The sequence below is a fragment of the Apodemus sylvaticus genome, chromosome 8 (genome assembly GCF_947179515.1).
Source record: "Apodemus sylvaticus chromosome 8, mApoSyl1.1, whole genome shotgun sequence".
In the NCBI taxonomy this organism is placed as follows: Eukaryota; Metazoa; Chordata; class Mammalia; order Rodentia; family Muridae; genus Apodemus; species Apodemus sylvaticus.
In genome coordinates, this window is record NC_067479.1 from 66155813 (window position 1) to 66175972 (window position 20160).

The 20160-nt window shown below is 43.3% G+C and overlaps 1 protein-coding gene across 2 annotated transcripts in view; it reads left to right on the forward strand.

Moving 5' to 3' along the window:
- The first annotated feature begins 1429 nt into the window (after positions 1–1429).
- The window catches only part of Sgcg (sarcoglycan gamma), a 67513-nt gene continuing 48782 nt past the window's right edge, over positions 1430–20160 (forward strand). Inside the window, exon 1 of one of the 2 annotated variants that reach the window (XM_052191264.1) lies at positions 1430–1886. The gene's annotated coding sequence lies outside the window, so the exon portion shown is untranslated. Of the gene's footprint in view, positions 1887–19385; positions 19533–20160 lie in introns of those variants that run through there. The other variant, XM_052191263.1, reaches the window with a different exon arrangement.

A 20160-nucleotide genomic window follows, 5' to 3' on the forward strand; every position in this document is an offset into this window, starting at 1 on the left:
ATATCTGCCCCTCACCCTTGGAACCCCCCCAAAAGAAAACAAAAAAAATTTAAATTATATAAATAAACAATGACTTAAAAAAAACAAAACAACAAACAGAACACACAACAAAAGCTCACTGTGGATGCTGTGGTGAGTCACAGTGTGTCACCTAGTCTACCTTTTTGCCTGAACAGCTTTTCTTGCAAAAGGTCACTGCCGTGAGTCAGTGGTCTGGTTCGAGGCCCCTGGCTTCTGCCGCATTGTGAGTACTGGATCCTCGAAGTCCTTTGGCTATCCTGCTGTTGCCCTGTGCGGTGGAGATCCTATAGCTCTGGCTGCCAGCCTGGCTCTTTCATGTGCTCCAGCCGCTCACAGATGGGGTAGATGTTGGGGTGGACCAACTTGAAGCCCTGGGTCTGGGCTGGGGTGGTAACTGAGTTGCTCAGCCTGTCTGTCCTCTCATGCTCATCCCATCCCACCCAGGCCAGCAATCCCATGCCGCCCAGGAGAGGGGCAGGGCCAGGTACCTACACTCACACCGCTGGGGCTAGCTCACCTGTGTCCCCACCACCAGGGCCAGCTCTACTTTATTACAAGAGAAACATTTCAAATGCCCCCAGTAGCTTTGGAAAGAGCATTTCTAGAGAGCATTTTTTTTTTTCTCATTTGAAATCATAAACCTCTCTAGCAAGCTCCTTCTGGGACTGTGTGATGTGTGATGTGTGATGTGTGATGTGTGATGTGTGATGTGTGATGTGTGATGATCAGTATCTGAGGCACATTTGTGGAACTGCTTACCACATTCAGGCTAGTCACAGGAAACTGCTAACAGCACATGGCTGTCCTGTGGTGCCCGGTGCCTGGTGTGTCACGGATAAATAAACAACACAGGCAGGTGCTAATCACAGCTCACAGCATCCCTTCCTGCCTTGAGAAAATTACAATAAAGTAGCTTCTTCCAACTACTGGATGAGCAACCAAGCCTTTGCCACGTCACTGTCACTTCTCAAGTCCTTGGGCGTCTTCTGGTGGCTGGTCAGAAGGAGCGCTGACTGAGCATGAACGTAACTAAGTTGATGCAAGGGGTTCTGGAGAACCAGCTTGGGAAAGACCGCAAAAGAAAACCCTTCTGCACCCGGGCCCCTTAAAACCCAGATAACCTGGGGGTTTGTGCAACCGGACATTGAACCCTGCTGAAATGGGACCCCCCGATGGCTCCGGGTCCTCTTTGCTGCAAGCCACAGCAGGGACTTAAGCCTGATGCTCCCACAATAGGAGCTGAGGAACTGCTGCATAACTTAGGAGAGTCTGCACAGACGCAGTAACTCGCGAGGGGCGTGTAGGGCGATGCTGGCCCTGGTAGCAAGGGATGCAGAGTCGCTGGAGGGGAGCGGGGTGATAAACGCGGAGCAGGCACTTAGACTCTTAGTGTAGGGGGAGCGCTGGGAACGTCTGCAAGGGCCACGTGGAGGGATTGTCGCGGGCGGGGCGAGGGCGGGCCATGTAAATTGCAGGGACTTAGAGGAGCGTGGAGGTCAGAAAAGAGTGATGGATCCGGCTACCGACTCGTGACGACGGCTGGATTCCCAGGGTGTGCAGTGACTCCCCTCCCTCCCCCCCCCACCAGTTTGGGGAAGCTGTGACCAGAACCCCCGGGATGTGTGCACCCGTTCTGGGGACCGCTCCACCTGGAGCATAGTTGTTAACTCCGGTGTTGAGCAAGGAGGAGCCAGACAAAGTCCAGGTTGTTCCGGAGCAAGAAAGAATCTGTGTCTGGAGCGCAGGGGAACTCGGGGCTGTTTGCACCCCAGACCCCCAAAGCACAACAGCTTAAAGCGGACAGCCACTATCCACCGCTCAGCACAACTGCTCTCCTCTCTAACCTCCTAATCAGGGTCACCAAGGTAAGGCTCCCGGTCCAGCTTTAGCTTCCCTCAGCGCCCCTCTCTGGCTCCGCCCCGACGCCCCCTCCTCTCTGGGCTGCACCGTAGGCTCCTCGGAGAACTCGGAGGGCTGCAGTGATGTTTACATGTGGCCTTGTTTTGCCTAAAAGACTGCTGTCGGATGTGCTCTCGGAGACAAGACTTAACTCCGTGTGAGTGCTGTGTAGTGTGAGAGAATGAGAGGGAAGCGGTGTGTGTGATTTTACGAAGGAGACTTTAGGTAATGTAACTAACTAATGCATGTAACTAACTAATGGCATGTAACTTTGGGTAAACAGACAGTTTGCATTAAGTGCAAAGGTCCCCTAGGTTTGCTTTGGGATCTTGTAAAGAAAACAGTGTCCCCAAAACGTTGGTGGCTAGTATTACATCCCAGGCTCCATAACGTCTCCCAGCCATGTTCAGTTACCTCGGAAGTTTGGGGCTTGTCTATTTGCATGCCCCACTAGGAATGTATGCTGCTTCTAAAATCCTATTAGATGGACATCGAGATGGTTACTGACATTAGTGTGATCTCAGTTTATCAAAGAAACAACCATTCCTCAAGTGACATTGTAAGGTAGATTCCATAGTGAGGACCCAGTGTCCGGTCTGGATGTTTCTGAAAGGAGATAACCCTGTAAAGCAGGAGAACTGTATTTCCGGCAGGCTGTGTGGGGGGTTCTTCCTGAACAAGCTGTAATGAAACTGTCAACAATACCGTATACGGTTAATTCAAAGAAATGGACTCGAGAGATGGGAGAATTTCCCAAAATGCTCAGCCAGGCATGGGAGTTCCCGTTTTCAACAATGTGCCTCTCTCTAAACATTGAGACTGCCTGACCTCCACACTGGTGGGAACTCCTGCCAACTTTGAAAATCACATAGCTGACACTGCATATTTTGAACTTGCCTGAGCCCGGAGTTCTTTTTGCCTTAAATGAATGTGTTGCAGAAGAAGACATTGGACATTAGTGGATGCTACATACAAATCCTAACCTGTGTGACACTAACCTGAGGCTTACACAGGCAGAGAGGGCTCTGAGCCACCACTGTGATCTATGAGATAAACTGTAGTGGGGGGGGGGAAGGGGGAGAGGGGGACGGTCATGATGACCCACTGAGAGAAATGTCAGAACTCCACAGCCAACTGCAGTGGAAAAAAGCAAACTCTTGTATCTACCAAACACTTTGTTTTTTTTTTTTTTTAATTTTAAATAAAACTATCAAAATACCACTCAGAGAATAATTTTAAAAAAAATTAATTTTTTTAAAAAAGGAAAATGTTAGATAATTATGGTTAGAAGAATATTTAAAGCTGCTCAGTTCACGCATGCAGGCACACTACACATAAAGCACTTTACATTTGAATCAGCAACGTTTTGTCATCTTGGGAATTATTTAATTTAACAGTCATCATTTAGATCTCAACCACGTCAGACTGTCCCACAGGGGTTGAAGTCCTGTACTGTAGGGTAGGAAGATACAGTTCCACTGAAACAAAAAAGGTAAACATAATTCTATTGCTTTTTCTGGAATCGTGTTGTAAGATGTGAACTGACTAGACATGGTAATGTCGGCATAGGGATGCAAACAGCCTGTGATCTGAAGACAGGTGCAAACGCTGTATCTCAAAATGTCCATTTCCTTAGCTTCACCTGTAGCTGAATTTATGGGGCGTGAACCCAACAGGACATGTGTCGATGGTGGTATGTTTTCCTTTCCAGTATCCCTGGTTTGAGTATCACTTTCCTGGATGTGACACTTAATTAGGAAATGAAGTCACTGCATTCCATCTTGTGCTTTGTAATGTCATTCTGTTGTATGTGAGAGAAATATCCCTCTAAAGGAGGAGACAGGGAAAAGCAGGAATATCAACTCAGTGCTTCTTAACTGCTTAAGGCTATAGGTCTCCTTTCAAATCCATGGCTCTCATAGGTTTGCTATAAGCCCCTGAAAAGAAAAAGCTACTGCACCTGGCCGACCCCCCTTTCTAAGATTAATAATTCACTTCCTGTAATAAGTGACCCGAGAAAAGAGGAACTAGCAAATATGAAGTGTGCAGAAACCATGCCTGTCCACATGCTGAGGTTTAAATTGGGGTGTCTCAGTCCTGAGCATCCCCTCGGGGAACTGAAACCAAATTAAACATTGGCCTAATTGAAAGCAGCTGAAAGGGCTGCGGAGCATGTCCCACCCTCGCGCCAGGCTCTCCTGGCCAGCACTGGGCACACCTCAGTTCCCTCCTCAGCCGTTCCTCTAAAAGTCCTGACCCAGTTTATTTAAAGTATTTATACTCATCATCATATCATCACCATAAGTATGGTATAGTATGGTATGTACATGACATACATGTAGGGAAGGGGAGCACCATGCCCTGGTGCACGTGTGCAATTTAGAGGACAGCTTTCAGGAGTTAGTCCTGCACTTCACCTTTGCTTGGGTTCTGGGAATCAACTGCAGGCAGTCAGACTTACACAGCAAGCGCTTTACCTACAGAGCCATCTCACTGGCCCTTTGACTGTTTCTTTACAAACTTCCCTTGGTCTGAATGATCCAATGTAAATATCCAATCAATTAATTCCCAGATGACCTCTCCTGTATGTGCAGGGAAGAAGATGCTGTGCAGAGCACATTGCCCAGCTTCTCCCTGAAGCAGGTAATGTGGCTGTGACATTTCATCCACCTGCCCCTGCACCCTGGGCTGTGTCAGAGCCCGTGGTGAGTTCCAGAGCTGGTACCCAACCATCCTCCTGCCATATTACAGCGTCCTAGACAAAGGACATTCTTCCTGTGTGACCGAGTGCTAGTACTCCATCTGAATCAGGAGAGAAGGCCTCCCATCCGGGGGCACAGGCAGAAGAAACAAGAGGAGGAACTGCTTACAGACAATGTGGTGGCCGGTGTTTGATCCCCAGATCCACATTTGTTGTGGTAAATATTATTTGGGGGTTTCTATCTCACAGAGGCCACATCGTAGTTCTCAAATAAAAGCACAAAAATCTTTATATTTACAATAAGCCTTAAAGCACTAGAGATGAGCAGATATCAGCCCTCTGTTCTATTTTCTCTACTTCCCTGTGTATAGTCCCAAGATATCATTTGCCGCGTTCTGCCTGGGCAGCTCCTACTCCACCAGACTGTACCTCGTGGGCATGCTTTCACCATCCATGTAGCCCAAGGCGACATCTTCCTTCTTCTCTCTCCTTCATGGTCCCTGCCTGAGATCCCAAGCCTGGAGCCTTCACTCTGCCCACCCTCTTCAGTCCATCCCAGGCTGTAGGCTTTTTGTTAGTCAATCAAGGACAACTTGGGGAGAAATGTTTAAACAACAAAAGCTGGTATACAGGAGGGTCTCCTTGTCTCGGAGCAATCAGATATTGGGGTGCAGAATTTAGCATTTGAGTACAAGCAGCCCCAGACCAACCCTATACATACTCATAAATGGAAGGAAAGAACTTACTTCTGCAAGTTGTCCTCAAACATCCACACCCCTGAGGGTTAGAGTCTATCTCCTACGTGACAAAGGAGATTCAGAAACCTTTCCACATGTGTAAGCCTCATGTTAGTGCCACACGGGGGCTAGGATTTGTGTGTAGCATCCGCTAGCTATTGAGTCTGATGTCTTCTGTAACACAATCATTTAAGGTAAAAAGAACCCAGGGCTCAGGGAGTTCAAAATACTAAACAGCAGAATGTCTGGTGGCGGAAGCAGAGGCAGGCAGATTTCTGAGTTCGAGGTCAGCCTGGTCTACAGAGTGAGTTCTAGGACAGCCAAGGCTATACAGAGAAACCCTGTCTCAAAAAACCAAACAGAATGTCCAGTAGCACTGCAGGCTAGGGTTCGGTCATCCCTGTGGGTAAGTCTTCCTGACTCAGTTTCCAGCTCCTCCCACCCACCTCAGCCTGCTCCCTCTCCATGTTACAGTCTGTATGAGAGGATATTGAGACCCCAAAGCATCTATTTATGAATCTGTTCAGGATAAGAACTGCATTTTCTTTAGACGAGTGACTAGCTTACAGGAGACAGAAAATGAAAATTTTGCTGCAGATTGAATATCCCTTCTCCCAGAGAGTGGGACCAGAATAGTTCCAGGGTCTTTTTAGGGGGTATGATTGGAATATTTTCATATACATGGAGAAGTCTTGAGGATGAGACCCAAATCTAGATGTGAAATCATTAGACACGGTCTACAGGTAACTTCATACAATGTTTTAAGTCACTTTGTCTATGAAAGCAAGTCTGTGTGCCGTGTTGCTCAGCTTCTGTCACTGTAACAAGATACTTGAGGTAACTTCTAGTGAGGAAAGGTTTATTTAGAACCAGGGTTTCAGACCTTGCTCTGGCAAGGAGCTGCTCAGCTTGTGGTAACTGGGAAGCAAAACACGTGGCGTGGCCGGGCCTCTAATAGTGCTTTCAAGGGTATGTCCACAAATGACCCAATTTCTCTCTTATAAGCTTCATCACCTAAGTGTACTGCTGTCTCCCCATAGCATCAAATGAAGGACCGTGCCTTTAGCCTGTGGGTCTCAGGGCACACTCAAGATACAAACTATAACATGCACAATGTCCACAAAGCACCAGACTTTTGGCTGTACATTGACACTAAAAAGTTTTCGATTTTGGAGCATTCCAGGTTTCAGACATTTGCATCACAAATGTTCAACCTGCATCAACCCAATGGTGGAAAGCTTAAGTCAGTCTCTTTTAGACAAATTTTGATGTGTAAATTTTTAAAAATAGCAATCAACATATTTTAGTATAATTTGGAAACATTTCAGCAAGAACATTTTTTAAGCCAGTTTTGACAAGCGAAAGGGCGTAAGTGAAGGGATATGATGTCATTGTCTGCAACTTAGTTGTTGAGCAAATAACCAGTGCCCATGCTGTCTGAGAAAAATATCAGGATGGAGAACAGAACTTAACTAAGACTTTTGATGAATGTTGAATCTTTAAAGCAAAAAGGACTTTTCTTTTTAAAAGTATACCTTTCAATAACAGGCAGATTTTACTTTTAATTATGACATAAACAGAAAAATACTTGGAATTATATTCTTCCTGGTGTATATTTTGAATCTCAATAACTGACTGCATTCTAGAAGTTTGTTGACAAGTCTAAAATATCTTCTTAGAAACCAGTCACAATCTGATGTTTTCCGGGAATGTTTTGAAGCAGTTTGACCTTAACATAGCTGAGTGGCAACACTCATACTCTGATGTCCCACAGAACATAGACATGATTCATGGTAACTCTTACGTCCTTCATGTCAAGAAAATATCAAAACACAGCATGCCTAGATTTGGCCCAGAGAATAAGAACTCTTTCCTGGGAAACACAGATGATCTGAGGTCAAAGAAAGAAAACATCTGAAGTCCTGGGGAGAGGAGATAGACGCACAGGAATGTGTCCCTCACCTCCCCAAAGAGAAACTGATCCTGTGTGACTTGAAACCACCAGTGGTAATGTGCTTGCACAGCACAGTCTGGATGTAGTTTTTAAAAAATAATCTTTCATTGAAAGAGGCCTCAAAGGTGTTACCTTGGGAAAATAGAACAAAGACTACATGCTATTGGTTGAAACTGAGGTCGAATTTGACAATGCCTTCAGCCACACCTCTGGACATAAAGGGGAGCTGAGAGAACGGCATCCCCAAGAGAGCCATCCGTTGCCCAGCGTTGAAGGCAGGAGACAGAGAGAACACCCTGAAGGTCTGGTGCACAAGGGTGTGTGTCTCATGGTCACCACCACTTCACACCCAAGTCTGCACTATGCTCAGCGTTTCCTGGAGAGGAGATTGTTGTGTCTGTGCATCAAAGCCAATGCTTATGCTCCCCAAACGTGTGTGTTGAAATCCCTCTCTTTCCACCGTGTGGTCCAGTTTTGTGGTTGGACCTTTAGCTGGTATGGAGGTCATGAGGATAGATGCCTCTAGAATAAGAGTGCTATGACTGAAGGGAGCAGAGGAAGCCCTTTGACCTTTTCTCTGTCTCAAGAAGCAATGAGAACTCACCTTTCTTTTTAAAATTGACAATTTTCATGGAAAATCAAAGAGTAAAGTGGTAGACATGTAAAACATTGCTAAATTAATTGAGATATGAAATAGAAAAAATTTATGATAGAATTGAAGATTTACATGGAAAATATTTCTGATAAAATTGTAGAAAAATGTTGAAAAACATGTTAGAATTTTAGATTATCATGGAAAATATGATATAGATATAATAATGGTAGGCATAAAAGTATCCCTAAGTTGATTGAAAGTGGAATTATAAACATTATCTGATAAAATTGAAGATTTACATGGAAAATATTTCTGATAAAATTGTAGAAATATATAGAAAAACTTTGAAATTAAAGATTATCATGGAAATTATACAGATAAAATGATAGGCATAAAGATAATTCTAAGTTGATTGAAGGTGGAATTGTAAACATTTTCAGATAAAATTGAAGATTTACATGGAAAATATTTCTGGTAAAATTTAAGAAATATATAGACAAACATGTTAAAATTGACTATTTCATGGATAATTTTACATATAAAATGGTAGATATAAAAACTTTCTAAATTAATTGAAGGTGGAATTAGAAACATTTGTGATAAAAAGATCTACATTGAAAACATTTCCGATAAAATAGAGGAAATATATAGAAAGACATATTAAAATTGAAGATTATCATGAAAAATAATGCAGATAAAATGGTAGACATAAAACATTACTAAATTAATTAAAAGGGGGAATTTCAAATATTTTCTGATAAAATTGAAGATTTGCATGAGAAATATTTCTGTTAGTCTATGTCTTTTTATTGGGGAGTTGAGTCCATTGTTGTTAAGAGATAGTAAGGAATAGTGATTGTTGCTTCCTGTTATTTTTGATGTTATTTATATGTTTGTGTGGATATCTTTGGAAGAAGATTACTGTCTTGCTTTTTCTAGGGTGTAGTTTCCCTCCTTGTGTTGCCATTTTCCATCTATTATCCCTTGTAGGGCTGGATTTGTGGACAGATATTGTGTAAATTTAGTTTTATCATGGAATATTTTGGTTTCTCCATCTATGATGATTGAGAGTTTTGCTGGGTATAGTATGCTGGCATTTGTATTCTCTTAGGGTCTGTATGAGGTCTGCCCAGGATCTTCTAGCTTTCATCGTCTCTGGTGAGAAGTCTGGCGTGATTCTGATAGATCTGCCTTTATAAGTTACTTGCCCTTTTTCCCTTACTGTTTTTAATATTCTTTCTTTGTTTAGTGAATTTGGTGTTTTGATTATTATGTGCTGGGAGGATTTTCTGTTCTGGTCCAGTTTGTTTGGAGTTCTGAAGGCTTCTTGTATGTTCATGGGCATCTCTTTCTCTAAGTTAGGGAAGTTTTCTTCTATAATTTTGTTGAAGATATTTACTGGCCTTTTAAGTTGGAAATCTTCGCTCTTGTCTATACCTATAATCCTTAGGTTTGGTCTTCTCATTGTGTCCTGGAGTTCCTGTATGTTTTGGGTTACCAGCTTTATGCATTTTGCATTTTCTTTGACTGTTGAGTCAATGTTCTCTATGGTATCTTCAGCACCTGAGGTTCTTTCTTCTATCTCTTGTATTCTGCTGTTGATGTTTGCATCTATGACTCCTGAATTCTTTCCAAAGTTTTCTATCTCCAGAGATGTCTCACTTTGTGATTTCTTTATTGTTTCTACTTCTACTTTTAGATCCTGGATGGTTTTATTCAGCTCTTTCACTTGATTGTTTGTGTTTTACTGTAATTCTTTAAGAGCTTTTTGTGTTTCTTCTTTAAGGGCTTCTGCCTGTTGACCCATGATCTCCTATATTTCTTTAAGGGATTTTTGTTTCCTCTTAAGGGCTTTTACCTGTTGACCAATGTTCTCCTATATTTCTTTAAGGGAGTTATTTAAGTCTTTCTTCAAGCCCTCTATCAGCATCATGAGATATGATTTTAAATCCAACTCTTGCTTTTCTGGTGTGTTGGGGTACCCGGGACTTGCTGTGGTGGGAGAACTTGGTTCTGATGTTGCCATGTGGCCTTGGTTTCTGTTGGTAGGGGTCTTATGCTTGCCTCTTGACATCTGGTTATCTCTGGTGCTAGTTGGTATTGTTGTCTCTGGCTAGTGTTTGTTCCTTCTGTGGGCCTGTAAGCCTGTGTCCTTACTCCTCTGAGCTCAGAAGTGAAAGCACTGCTGGGAGATCACTCTCTCCTGGCAGGCTTTGCACAGAAGGCTGTAAAGTCTCCTGGCTCCTTGGTGCCAATGGTGGCAGGAAGACTTCTGTCCCAGCTGCTCCACTGATCTTCTGCCCTGTGTGCTCCTAGCTGTTCCCCTCCAGAGAGAAGTTGGAGATCTCACCTCTGAGCTCAGAAGTGAAAGCACTGCTAGGAGATCACTCTTTCCTGGTGAGCTGTGCACAGAGGGCTGTGAAGTCTCCTGGCTCCCTGGTGCCAGAACCTACCTTCCTAATCCAGAACCTGATTATATTGACATCTTTTTCTTGGCTACCAGGACCATGAAAAAGAAAGTTTGGTTGTTTATAGCTCACTCAGCCTTAGGCATCTAAAACTGTGTAAAAATCCATTATTTCTTCAAAAGGAAGGATCCAGAGAATAGCTGATAAGTAGCTTAGGGAAACACCCCAGGACTCCATTCACCCCTGCGATGAAACATGGGACGACAAGCTTGCAGCAAGGACCCACAGTGTGGAATTATTTACACATTGACTTCAGGAAAGTATTCAAAAGCAACAGGAAAAACAAATTCAAAGAAACAAAGCTGACAAAATACTAGCGTTTGAGTGGGTATGTGGCCAAGGAGCCCAGGAGTGAAGGGCCTGCTGCAGGTTCCAAAGATGGCAGCCGATGCCCTTCACAGGGAAAGGGCATGTTCTGCTCAGGGTGGAGTCTGAATGGCTATTTATGACACAGAACTGAGAGTGGTAGTCAAGTGCTGGCAGCAGCATGCTGAGGAGGTGGCAAATGAGGAGCCACACTGAGAACCCTTCTGTCTCTAGGGCACTCTGGCAGCAATGGGGAAACACCTGTCAAAGAAGAAGGAGAAAGGCCAATAGAGAAGTAAAAGTCAGCAAATGCAGAGTCAGGTCATGAAGAAAATTCCCGCCAGAACATAATATATTCCTCCCTGGTACAGGCTATGACTAGCTGAGGGCAGGGAGTCACCCTCGAGGAAAGGGAGTCATAGGAAAGATGAACAATGTTCCCTGACAGAGGTGAACCTTTTGCTTGGTTACTTCAGGTCGTCTCTGGGATAAAACTGCTCTCTCACATGGGCAGCAATGTTTCACAGCAGTGGCTGATGACCCTGGCTGATCCTTAGAACAACTAGAAGACTTAAAGAACGCCACTTCATCAATACAAAACAACAGGTTGCCTGGTGGGATTGCAGGCAGGTGCTTTTGATGCACTTCTGAGGGTGATTCCAGCATTCTTCCCAACTCAGCTTCCAGCACTCCTTGCTGCCTGCCCCATATCTATGTTACAATCTGAATTAGTGGGAGTCTTTGTACCCCTGAGCTGTCGCCTCCTGCCTAAATCAACCTTTCTTGTCCAACATTTTGCTGCAAAACTGTGCATTTTAGAGCACCTTGGGTTCTATAGCAGAATCAACCAGAGGCACAGAGCAATCTGGTATCTCCCCTTCTTTAAACATGCACAGTGTCCCTCATTGTCCACATCTCCAACAGAGTGTCACATGTGTCTCAATCCATGGGCCTACATTGACAAATCACCCACAGTCCACAGCGCTCACTGGAGTCCCTTTCCTTCTGCTAAACCTGCTGTGGATTCTGAAAAACACAAAGTTACACAGTTTCATAGCCCTCACAGTCTTCTGGGCTCTCTGTCCTAGCCCCTCTCTGCCAACAATAAAGTTTTGTTAATCAGAGTGATAGGACTAGAATTTCACACCACAAAGTGAGCTAATGTCTTCCACGCCTGTCACTTCTGTGATAGATGTTCTTCATGATCAATTTGACTGGATCTAAAATGTATGAAGGCATCCTTGTTGGACGTGTCTGTAAGGATATTTCCAGACAGTGCTAATGGGGAAGAAGACCTGCCATGAATATGCGGTTTGATATCCCATGGCTGCGGTCCCAGCCTGAATAAAAAGAAAAATGAGAAATCCAGCAGAGCACCAGAATCCCCATTTTCTGATCTGCCCAGATGTTGGCAAGCTCCCTCCACCTCAACCTGTCTCCACCTGCCAGCATGCCTTCCTGGATAGAATGGACTGTGTCCCCTCAAACTGTGAGCCACAATAAATTTTATTCTCTTAGGTGCTTTCTGTCAGGCATGTTGTCATAAGAAAAGTAAATAACATAGTTTCACAGCTCCTGTTCTTTTAGTGCTGAGTACTGTCCTGCGCTTCCGTCTCGCCAGCAAGAACGAAGCGGCACACTTAGGATCCTTCTGTAGAAAGCTTTATTGCATCTTGAGAGGGAGAGCATAAGCTTACAGGGCGGAGACCCCGAGGGAGCGCGAACCCAAGTCTTATATAGGCAAGTCCTCCCGCCTTGGACGTGGCGTACCCTGGATGGCTGCGGCTCATCACCCCGTATGACGCCACGAGGTAGGCAGAGACTCAGTGGCGGGAAACTCCGCTCCGGCACGCGCACTCGGCCTGTTTACGGCTCAGCAAGAACAGGAAGTAGGCGCCATCTTGTAATGGAGGACGTAGGAGCGTTCGGGCGGCTCCTGACAGAGTACTATTCCACTGTGATATTCCATATCACAGTCTGTATATCCACCCATAGAAGAAACAGCAATTGATTCCAGGTTTTGGTGATTACAAATAGATATCCATGTGCAAGTTCTAATGTAAATATAAGTTTTCAACTATTCAAGGTAAATACCAAGGATCATAGTTGTTAGATTGTATTATAGAGACAGTGTTTAATTTATAGGGATAAACTATTTTCCAAGGTGGCTGCGCTGTTTTGCATTTCCACTACATGCATGGATGCTCCTGTTATGTGCACCCTGGCCAGCAGCTGGTGCTCTCCAAGTTCTGGCTTTGTTCTTCCGAATGAGTTGCTGACATCATTGCTCTAATTTGCATTAAGATATGATGTAGTGTATTCTTTTGTGTACTTATTCACTTTCTGCTTGTCTTAGTTTTAGGGATGCCTGTTAGAATCTTTGGCCTGGTTTTCAATGGGTGCCTGTTTCTTATTGTTGAGTATTTAGAGCAGTGTGTGTGCTTTGTGTGCACTCTTACCAGTCATCTACTGATATCTTCTCCAACTTCACCCACTTAATTTTTCTTCCTTTCAAACACCTTTTGTGGAGGCAAAAATCATAGTTTTAATGATATCCTCCTTATTGCAGAGAATTCAACATGATGAAACTTTGATATTATGAGCAAAAATTCAACATCAAATCCAAGGTTGTCTAAATTTTATCCAATGCTATTTTTTAGGAGTTTTATATCATTACATCTTACAATTATATTTATAATCTATTTTGAGTTAATTTTGTGTAGAATCTAAAGTCTGTGACTAAATTCTTCTTTTTTTTCATGCAGATGTTCAGTTGCCCCAATGTCATTGCTGGGAAGACAAACTTAGCTTTATTGTGTGTAGTCTCCAGTCCTTTGTAAAAGTTCTACTAACTGGGTGTTTGTGGGTCTCTTTCTGGTCTCTCTCTCTCTCTCTCTCTCTCTCTCTCTCTCTCTCTCTCTCTGTCAGTTTTGGAGATTTCTATTAAGATGTACTCAAAGTCAAAGCTCCTTTCCTTGCCTGCATCCCTCCTGTCTATAAATCTCTCACATTATTCTTTGTATCTGTTACAGTTCTTTTACCTCTAGTATTTCCTTTGTTATTATGATTTCTTTGTGCTTTCATCTCTGCTCACACTGCCTTCCTGCCATGCTGCCTGTCTTACTTATTACAGCCCATAGCATGTCGTAGTAGTTAGGGTTCTCCAAAGAAACAGAACTCAAATGATGATGATGCACACGCACGCGCGCGCGCACACACACACACACACACACACACACATATACACACACACTTTATTATAGTGGCTTATAAGCTGTGGTCTATCTACTCCAACAATGGCAGTCTGCTAACAGAATGTCCAAGAATCCAATAGTTGTTTGGTCCATGAGGCTGGATGTCTCAGGTGGGGTCATCTTGAACCTTGTAGCAATCCTCCTGATACAATGGTCTCTGGCCACTGTCTATTCTTAGCTCTTTTTTTTTTTTTTTTTTTTTTTTTTGGTTTTTCTAGACAGGGTTTCTCTGTGTAGCCCTGGCCATCCTGGAATTCACTCTGTAGACCAGGCTGGCCTCGAACTCAGAAATCCACCTGCTTCTGCCTCCGAAGTGCTGGGACTAAAGGTGTGCACCACCACTGACCAGTTTATTCTTACCTCTTGAGGGTGTTTTCTTTCACAACAGTCTCTGTGTACATTAGCTTCAATTGCCAACTTGACACAACCTAGAATCACTTGGGAAAAGAGTCTCGATGAAGAGTTGTTCACAGTCTTTTGGCCTGTGAACATGTTTGTGAGTATTGTCTTAATGAATTAATATGGGAAGACCAGGCTGGGGTTCCTGAACCTTATAAGAGTAGAGAAAATTAGGTGAGCCCATGTAAGTGAGTGTATATGCATTTATTTCTCTCTGCCCTTGAATGTAGCTATACTGTGATTGGCTGCTTCAAGTGCCTATTTCTTTGACTGCTCCACAAGAATGGATAGTGAATTGAAACTATAAGCTAAAATAAACTCTTTCTCACCTAAATTGATTTTTTGGTCAGGATATCTTATTAAAGCAACAGAGATAAAATAGAACTAATCCCTTTGGTCATTGTTCATTCTCACCCTGGAGATTGCCTCAAGTTCTGACTCCACTTGTCTTCCATACTACACTCTATGCTTCATAAAATTTCATTTAACAGAGATCACATGGACCAGCGAGCTAAGAAAAAATCAGCATGAGAGCCAGGTAACATTGAGGAATGCATGTGTCTTAAAAAGTTGGCACCATGTCTTCAAGATTCTTCAAGGGCTTTAAGCATATAAATGGTGTGGGATGAATTGCTGGCTCCATGAGAAGCCCTATCACTGCTGTTGGGACCTGGAAGAATGGAGCCAGCCGATAAGTGAGGTGGACTGAAGTCTCATGCAATAGCCAAATGTATTCAGAGCATTGACAATTTATACTGAAGGTTAAGAAGAATCACATGAATATAATGTACTTACAAGGACAAGCTGCACAAGGCAAAATGTGCTTTCCCATAGAGCCATAAACACAGTTGAATAACACCAGCAAGCAATAATGAGTAGTCTGAAGTAAACTCACCCATCCCCTACATCTGAGGTGAACATGAAAACATATTCCAAGAACAATTCTGTGTTTTGAAGAAACTGAGGTCATAAGATTTGTGTTTTCTTGAAGCTTTCTCACAAGCACTCATAATTCTCACATGTCTCCATTCCTGAACCATGCCCCCATGAAAGCTGAGAGAGAGAGAGAGAGAGAGAGAGAGAGAGAGAGAGGAGGCAGACAGAGACAGACAAACACAGAAACAAAGACTAAGAAAGATCTCTTGGGTCAGTCACCTTTGGTTTCAACATGCATGTGCATACATGTGCATGAACATCCACTGGTACACATGTATACACACAGACACAAGGTATATGTACATACCACACATACACATACACACTAACACACAAACACACTGCATGCTGTGATATTTTCAACTTATGTAGGTGGTACATCCACAATGGGTTTGCATCTCCTCTTCAGTGTATTGCAAAGTCAGACTTCAGGGTCAGGGAAGGCCTGAGACCTGTAGACCTGAGTTCAGCTATTGAGAAGAAAGGGCAGGACTAGGTCCAGGTGAACAGCAGGTTAGACAGGCAAACAGGCAGACAGGACAATTCAAGCCACATCAGACATGGGAACTAAACCAAGATGACCCTGAACAGTTGGGTAGGCTCTGAGAGTTGGTCATTCATGCACACACCTAGTGGTGCAACGACAGGTCAGTGGGGCCATCAAAGTGATGATGCTAGATGTTGTGGGCTCTGGCATCCATCTCCAACACATTGTGGTCCCCAAGGCAACCCAGGCTTCATCTTCACAGCTTCATGCAGTGGCCTTTCTGACTCTTATAAAGGAAACCATTCAATTGGAGCAGGCTTGTAGTTTCAGAGGTTTAGTCCATTATCATCATGGTAGGAAGCATGGCAGCATCCAGGCCGACATGGTGCTGGAGATGGAGCTGACAGTTCATCTTGATCCACAGGCAGCAGGAAAGAGATTGAGCTTCTGAGATCTCAAAGCCCACCCCCAGTGACGTACCTCCTCCAATAAAGCCAAGCCTATTCAACAAGGCTACACCTCCTAATAGTGTCACTCCCAGTGGACGTGGGGCCATTTTATTCAAACCACCAAAGATGTCTTCCTCCTTATAGAGTCAGGATGAGAGAACAGGACCCTTTCCGCAGCCTGATGTGTTAAGTCCTCAGGCCTGTTTTTCCTAATAAGATTTTGTTATGGCATTTGCTCCATGGTAAATTGATATGTGGCACTCTCTTTACTTCTAGAAACCAGCATTTGAACAGTCTAAACTGCATCGGTGTGCCTAGAGGATGGTGCCATCCAACTGTGGAATCATCCTCTATCCTCAAAACAGACCCAAAGCTGCTCTTGGGGCAGGAGTCTCTCAGGACCAGTCACAGCCTAAAACAAACAAACAAACACACAAAACAACAAACCATCATTTTATGCAATATGCTCCCAACACCACCTCCAACTCATTTGTCCAATTTGTAAGACAGACAGACAGATAGATGTTATTTTCCTAAAAGTCAAAAGATAAGTACCTTATACAATTAGTAGTTCAAATTGGGACTATAGTGCCCAATTAGTGAGAGGACTTGGGGCTCTGTGTGTACTTGGACATATTAAAACCCTATCAGAAAAACAGACCCAAGGACTTGTTGAACACAGTAGACTGAGAGTAGAACATCTTTCCTGAATCCCACAAGCAGAGGACCCATAACACTGTGATGGTGATGGCCCCAGTGACCTGTCACCTGACCACCTGGTGTGAGCATCAAGAGACCAACAGGCAGAGAACTGACTACTGCTCCAGGGACTTTAGCAACTGAGTGCCTACTGTGACAGTGTTGACACAGCCCTACTCGAACTGCCACTTGTCTGTCAGTCCATCTGTTCATCAGGATTTAGACCTGTCCTTCACCTCTGTAGACACACACACACACACACACTCACACACACACACACACAGCTTCTGTTTGCTATAATTGATTCTTGAGCCTGGGCTCCACTCTTCCCCAGTTGCATCAGTGTCCAGCAGACCACCAGGAGAGCTGGTTATCTGACTGCTGTAACACCTCCTTCCTCATCTCCATCACCTCCTTGGTTCCCCGACTCTCAGTCTTCTTTGAAGCTCCTTGAACTCTGCAGTGGCCTTTCTAACACTTTGTAGCCATTCTTTAGTGTGGGGAGTGGGGTGGATGTTTTCCTTTTTTACTGTGAGGTAAATCAAGTGTGGTCTGAGAATAACATTAGTAGTCAAGATTGGACAAAAGAAGCTGGTGCACCACTGGCTCAGCTGGCTGTCAAGGACATTGAGAACGTTTGGCAAAATGAAGCCAAGGAAACTGCCTTACCTTCAGAATGTACTGGATAACAATAAATTCTGACATTGGGGAAGGGCATAGACATTTTTGCCTGTTTCTGACACAGCATATTCATGACATAAGCCCATTTTCATTGATCAGTTTATACCTTGACTTTTAGATTATTGAGTGTTGGGATCTAAGTCCTCCTTGAGACATCACCACCCGAACCTCTGATTTTCACTAGGGTTATCCACACTGAGAAAACTTAAAAGAGGGGGACTCAGGTAGAGACTGCAGACCTGTAGTCACTGAACGGTATAGTGCAAGAATGGGAAAAATGAGATGACACCAGGCTAGACCACAGAAGAATGAGGTCAAGCATGGAACACATGGGTGTATTGAATACTAAATAGGTGTGGAAACCTAGCTAGCTTTCTAGTCCTTACTAACATGCTTCATTAGCTATGGAACCTTGAACACATTACTTGGTCTTAGAATAGAGTTACTTTAATATCATTTCTATCTTTAAAATGCTTTGATTCCATTGAAAACAATATCATATGTGAGTTTCAGATGAGCTAGACCTACATTTGAGACACTGAAAATCTTGTCATAATCACTTCAATTGACCCATAAAAGCAAAGGCGTGCTTGAGTCAGTCTCACGTGGAGTACTGGATTTGATGGTATAAACTTGTGTGAGTGAGAAACACATAATACTTGACTAGCATAAAAAAAAAGATGTACCAATAACAAGAGTGTGCTTACAAATTCAATTTACCCACCACTGAAAAGAATGTCACATTGCAATCAGAATATTGAATTAGGACTTTCAAACTTGTGTTTTTCCATCAATTTGGAAGGTCAAGATGGCATCACTCACAAAGAGGTTGAGTATTTTTAATTAAGAGCTGATTGTTATACTCTGATTCTCAGTTTGAATTGTTGCAGTGTGTGGAGGATCTATGAAAGGGTTCTAAGTGCCCTATAAATAAGATTAGTTGAAACTGTCCTGGTTTAATTTAAGGCCTGCAGCTGTTCCTGTAAGAGAAGCGTCAAGTTTCAAACAGTTACAAAGTCTCAATACAAATAAACAGAAAGGGGTGAGTCTCCCAAGGAGAAAGTTAAAATTAACCACGTGCATCCTTGTACAATTGTCTCTTCTAAGCAAGGTCTGATGTGAAAACCTAAATCTCTAGGTATGTAATTTAGTCCATTTTAATTCATGCTTCCAGGCAGCATGAAAATAACTCAAAATAAAAGATTAATATGATTCAAAAGGTTGATATATTATGCCAGATAAAAATGAAATGATCTAACTATTTTTTAAACAAAGACACTTCAGTATCAGATGGCTACATTCACATAATTTGTTAAACTGATGTTATCTTCATTGAAAAAAAGCTGTCATTTTAATATGTAAAGTTTACATACCTTCTGTTTCTTGTTAGTCACCACAATGCAAGTTTCTTCTCAAATAATAAAGTTTCTTACTTACAATGGGGCTTAAGGAAAGTGTTTCCAAAGACAGACCTTCTGTTATTGGACAGTTTTATGTCTCTGGGTAAGGAAGGGGAACCACAAAGCAATGGCGTCTCAGTGCTGGGCACTGCCTGCCAGTTCTAAGTGACTGCGGTGCGGGTTGACATTAGGGCTCATCAAAAATGGCCAGAGCTTCTCAGGAAGTGTTGGGGTGCTGGCTTTGCCCCAATGGTCGGGATTCTGTTTGGCTTGTGTTTGGCACACCCGAGGGTGCCAGCTGGAATTGTTTCCCAGTTTTAAGAGAGTCTGAGCCATTGAAGTCACAGGGTAAATTTAGCCTCGCCTGTTGCTACAGGAGGGGCAGAAACCTGAGCCAAGGAGCCCTTTCTCAGGGGAGAGAGAGACTGGGAACTCACTGCCTGTCTCTCCCTCCACGAAATGGGAGTTTAAATCTTTCCACCACTGCAGAGCTCTGGCGGCCCTCATCAGGAATCAATTCATCTGTGTGGTTTCTGAGTGGCTAAGGTAAGTGATCAGTTTCCACTTGGATTTTATAGAATTAGTATGTAATTTGTAAATCAGATAGGTACAGGGTTTCTTATTTTTTTCTTCACTCATGGCATAATGGTTAATAATCTAAAATAATGCTGAATAAGTTGATGATCTCAATTATATTTTAATTATTAACAAAATCCAGTCCCCCTCTTATTTTACCTGTGCAAGTTGTCCCAGAGACTTTGTGCTCTGCATTTAGCATGACTTGTTGCTGGCATTTACACACTTGTAACGACAAATGCGAATGTATTATGGGATGTTGACTGATAATTAATCAGAGAAGGTATACTCTTGAAAATCATGTTCAACTCCACTCAAACGTTTCTGATAGACTCAGTCTAATGCTTCAGACTTTGGGTAGTTTCTTGGAGACACTAATGGATTAAAAACAAGAACAAAGGTCAAGGTGTTTTGTAATTGGGGATAAATGACACAAAAGCCAACTGTCAAGCCAGCTCTTCAACTGTTCTGGGACTGCTACCCCCCCCCCCCGCCCCCCCAGCACAGACAGCAGCCATCCTGCAGGTAGCTGTAAAGAGGAACTGTTGCTTTCCATTGCTCAAACAGGGGTGGTTTCTTTGTGTTACTAAGTTACTGT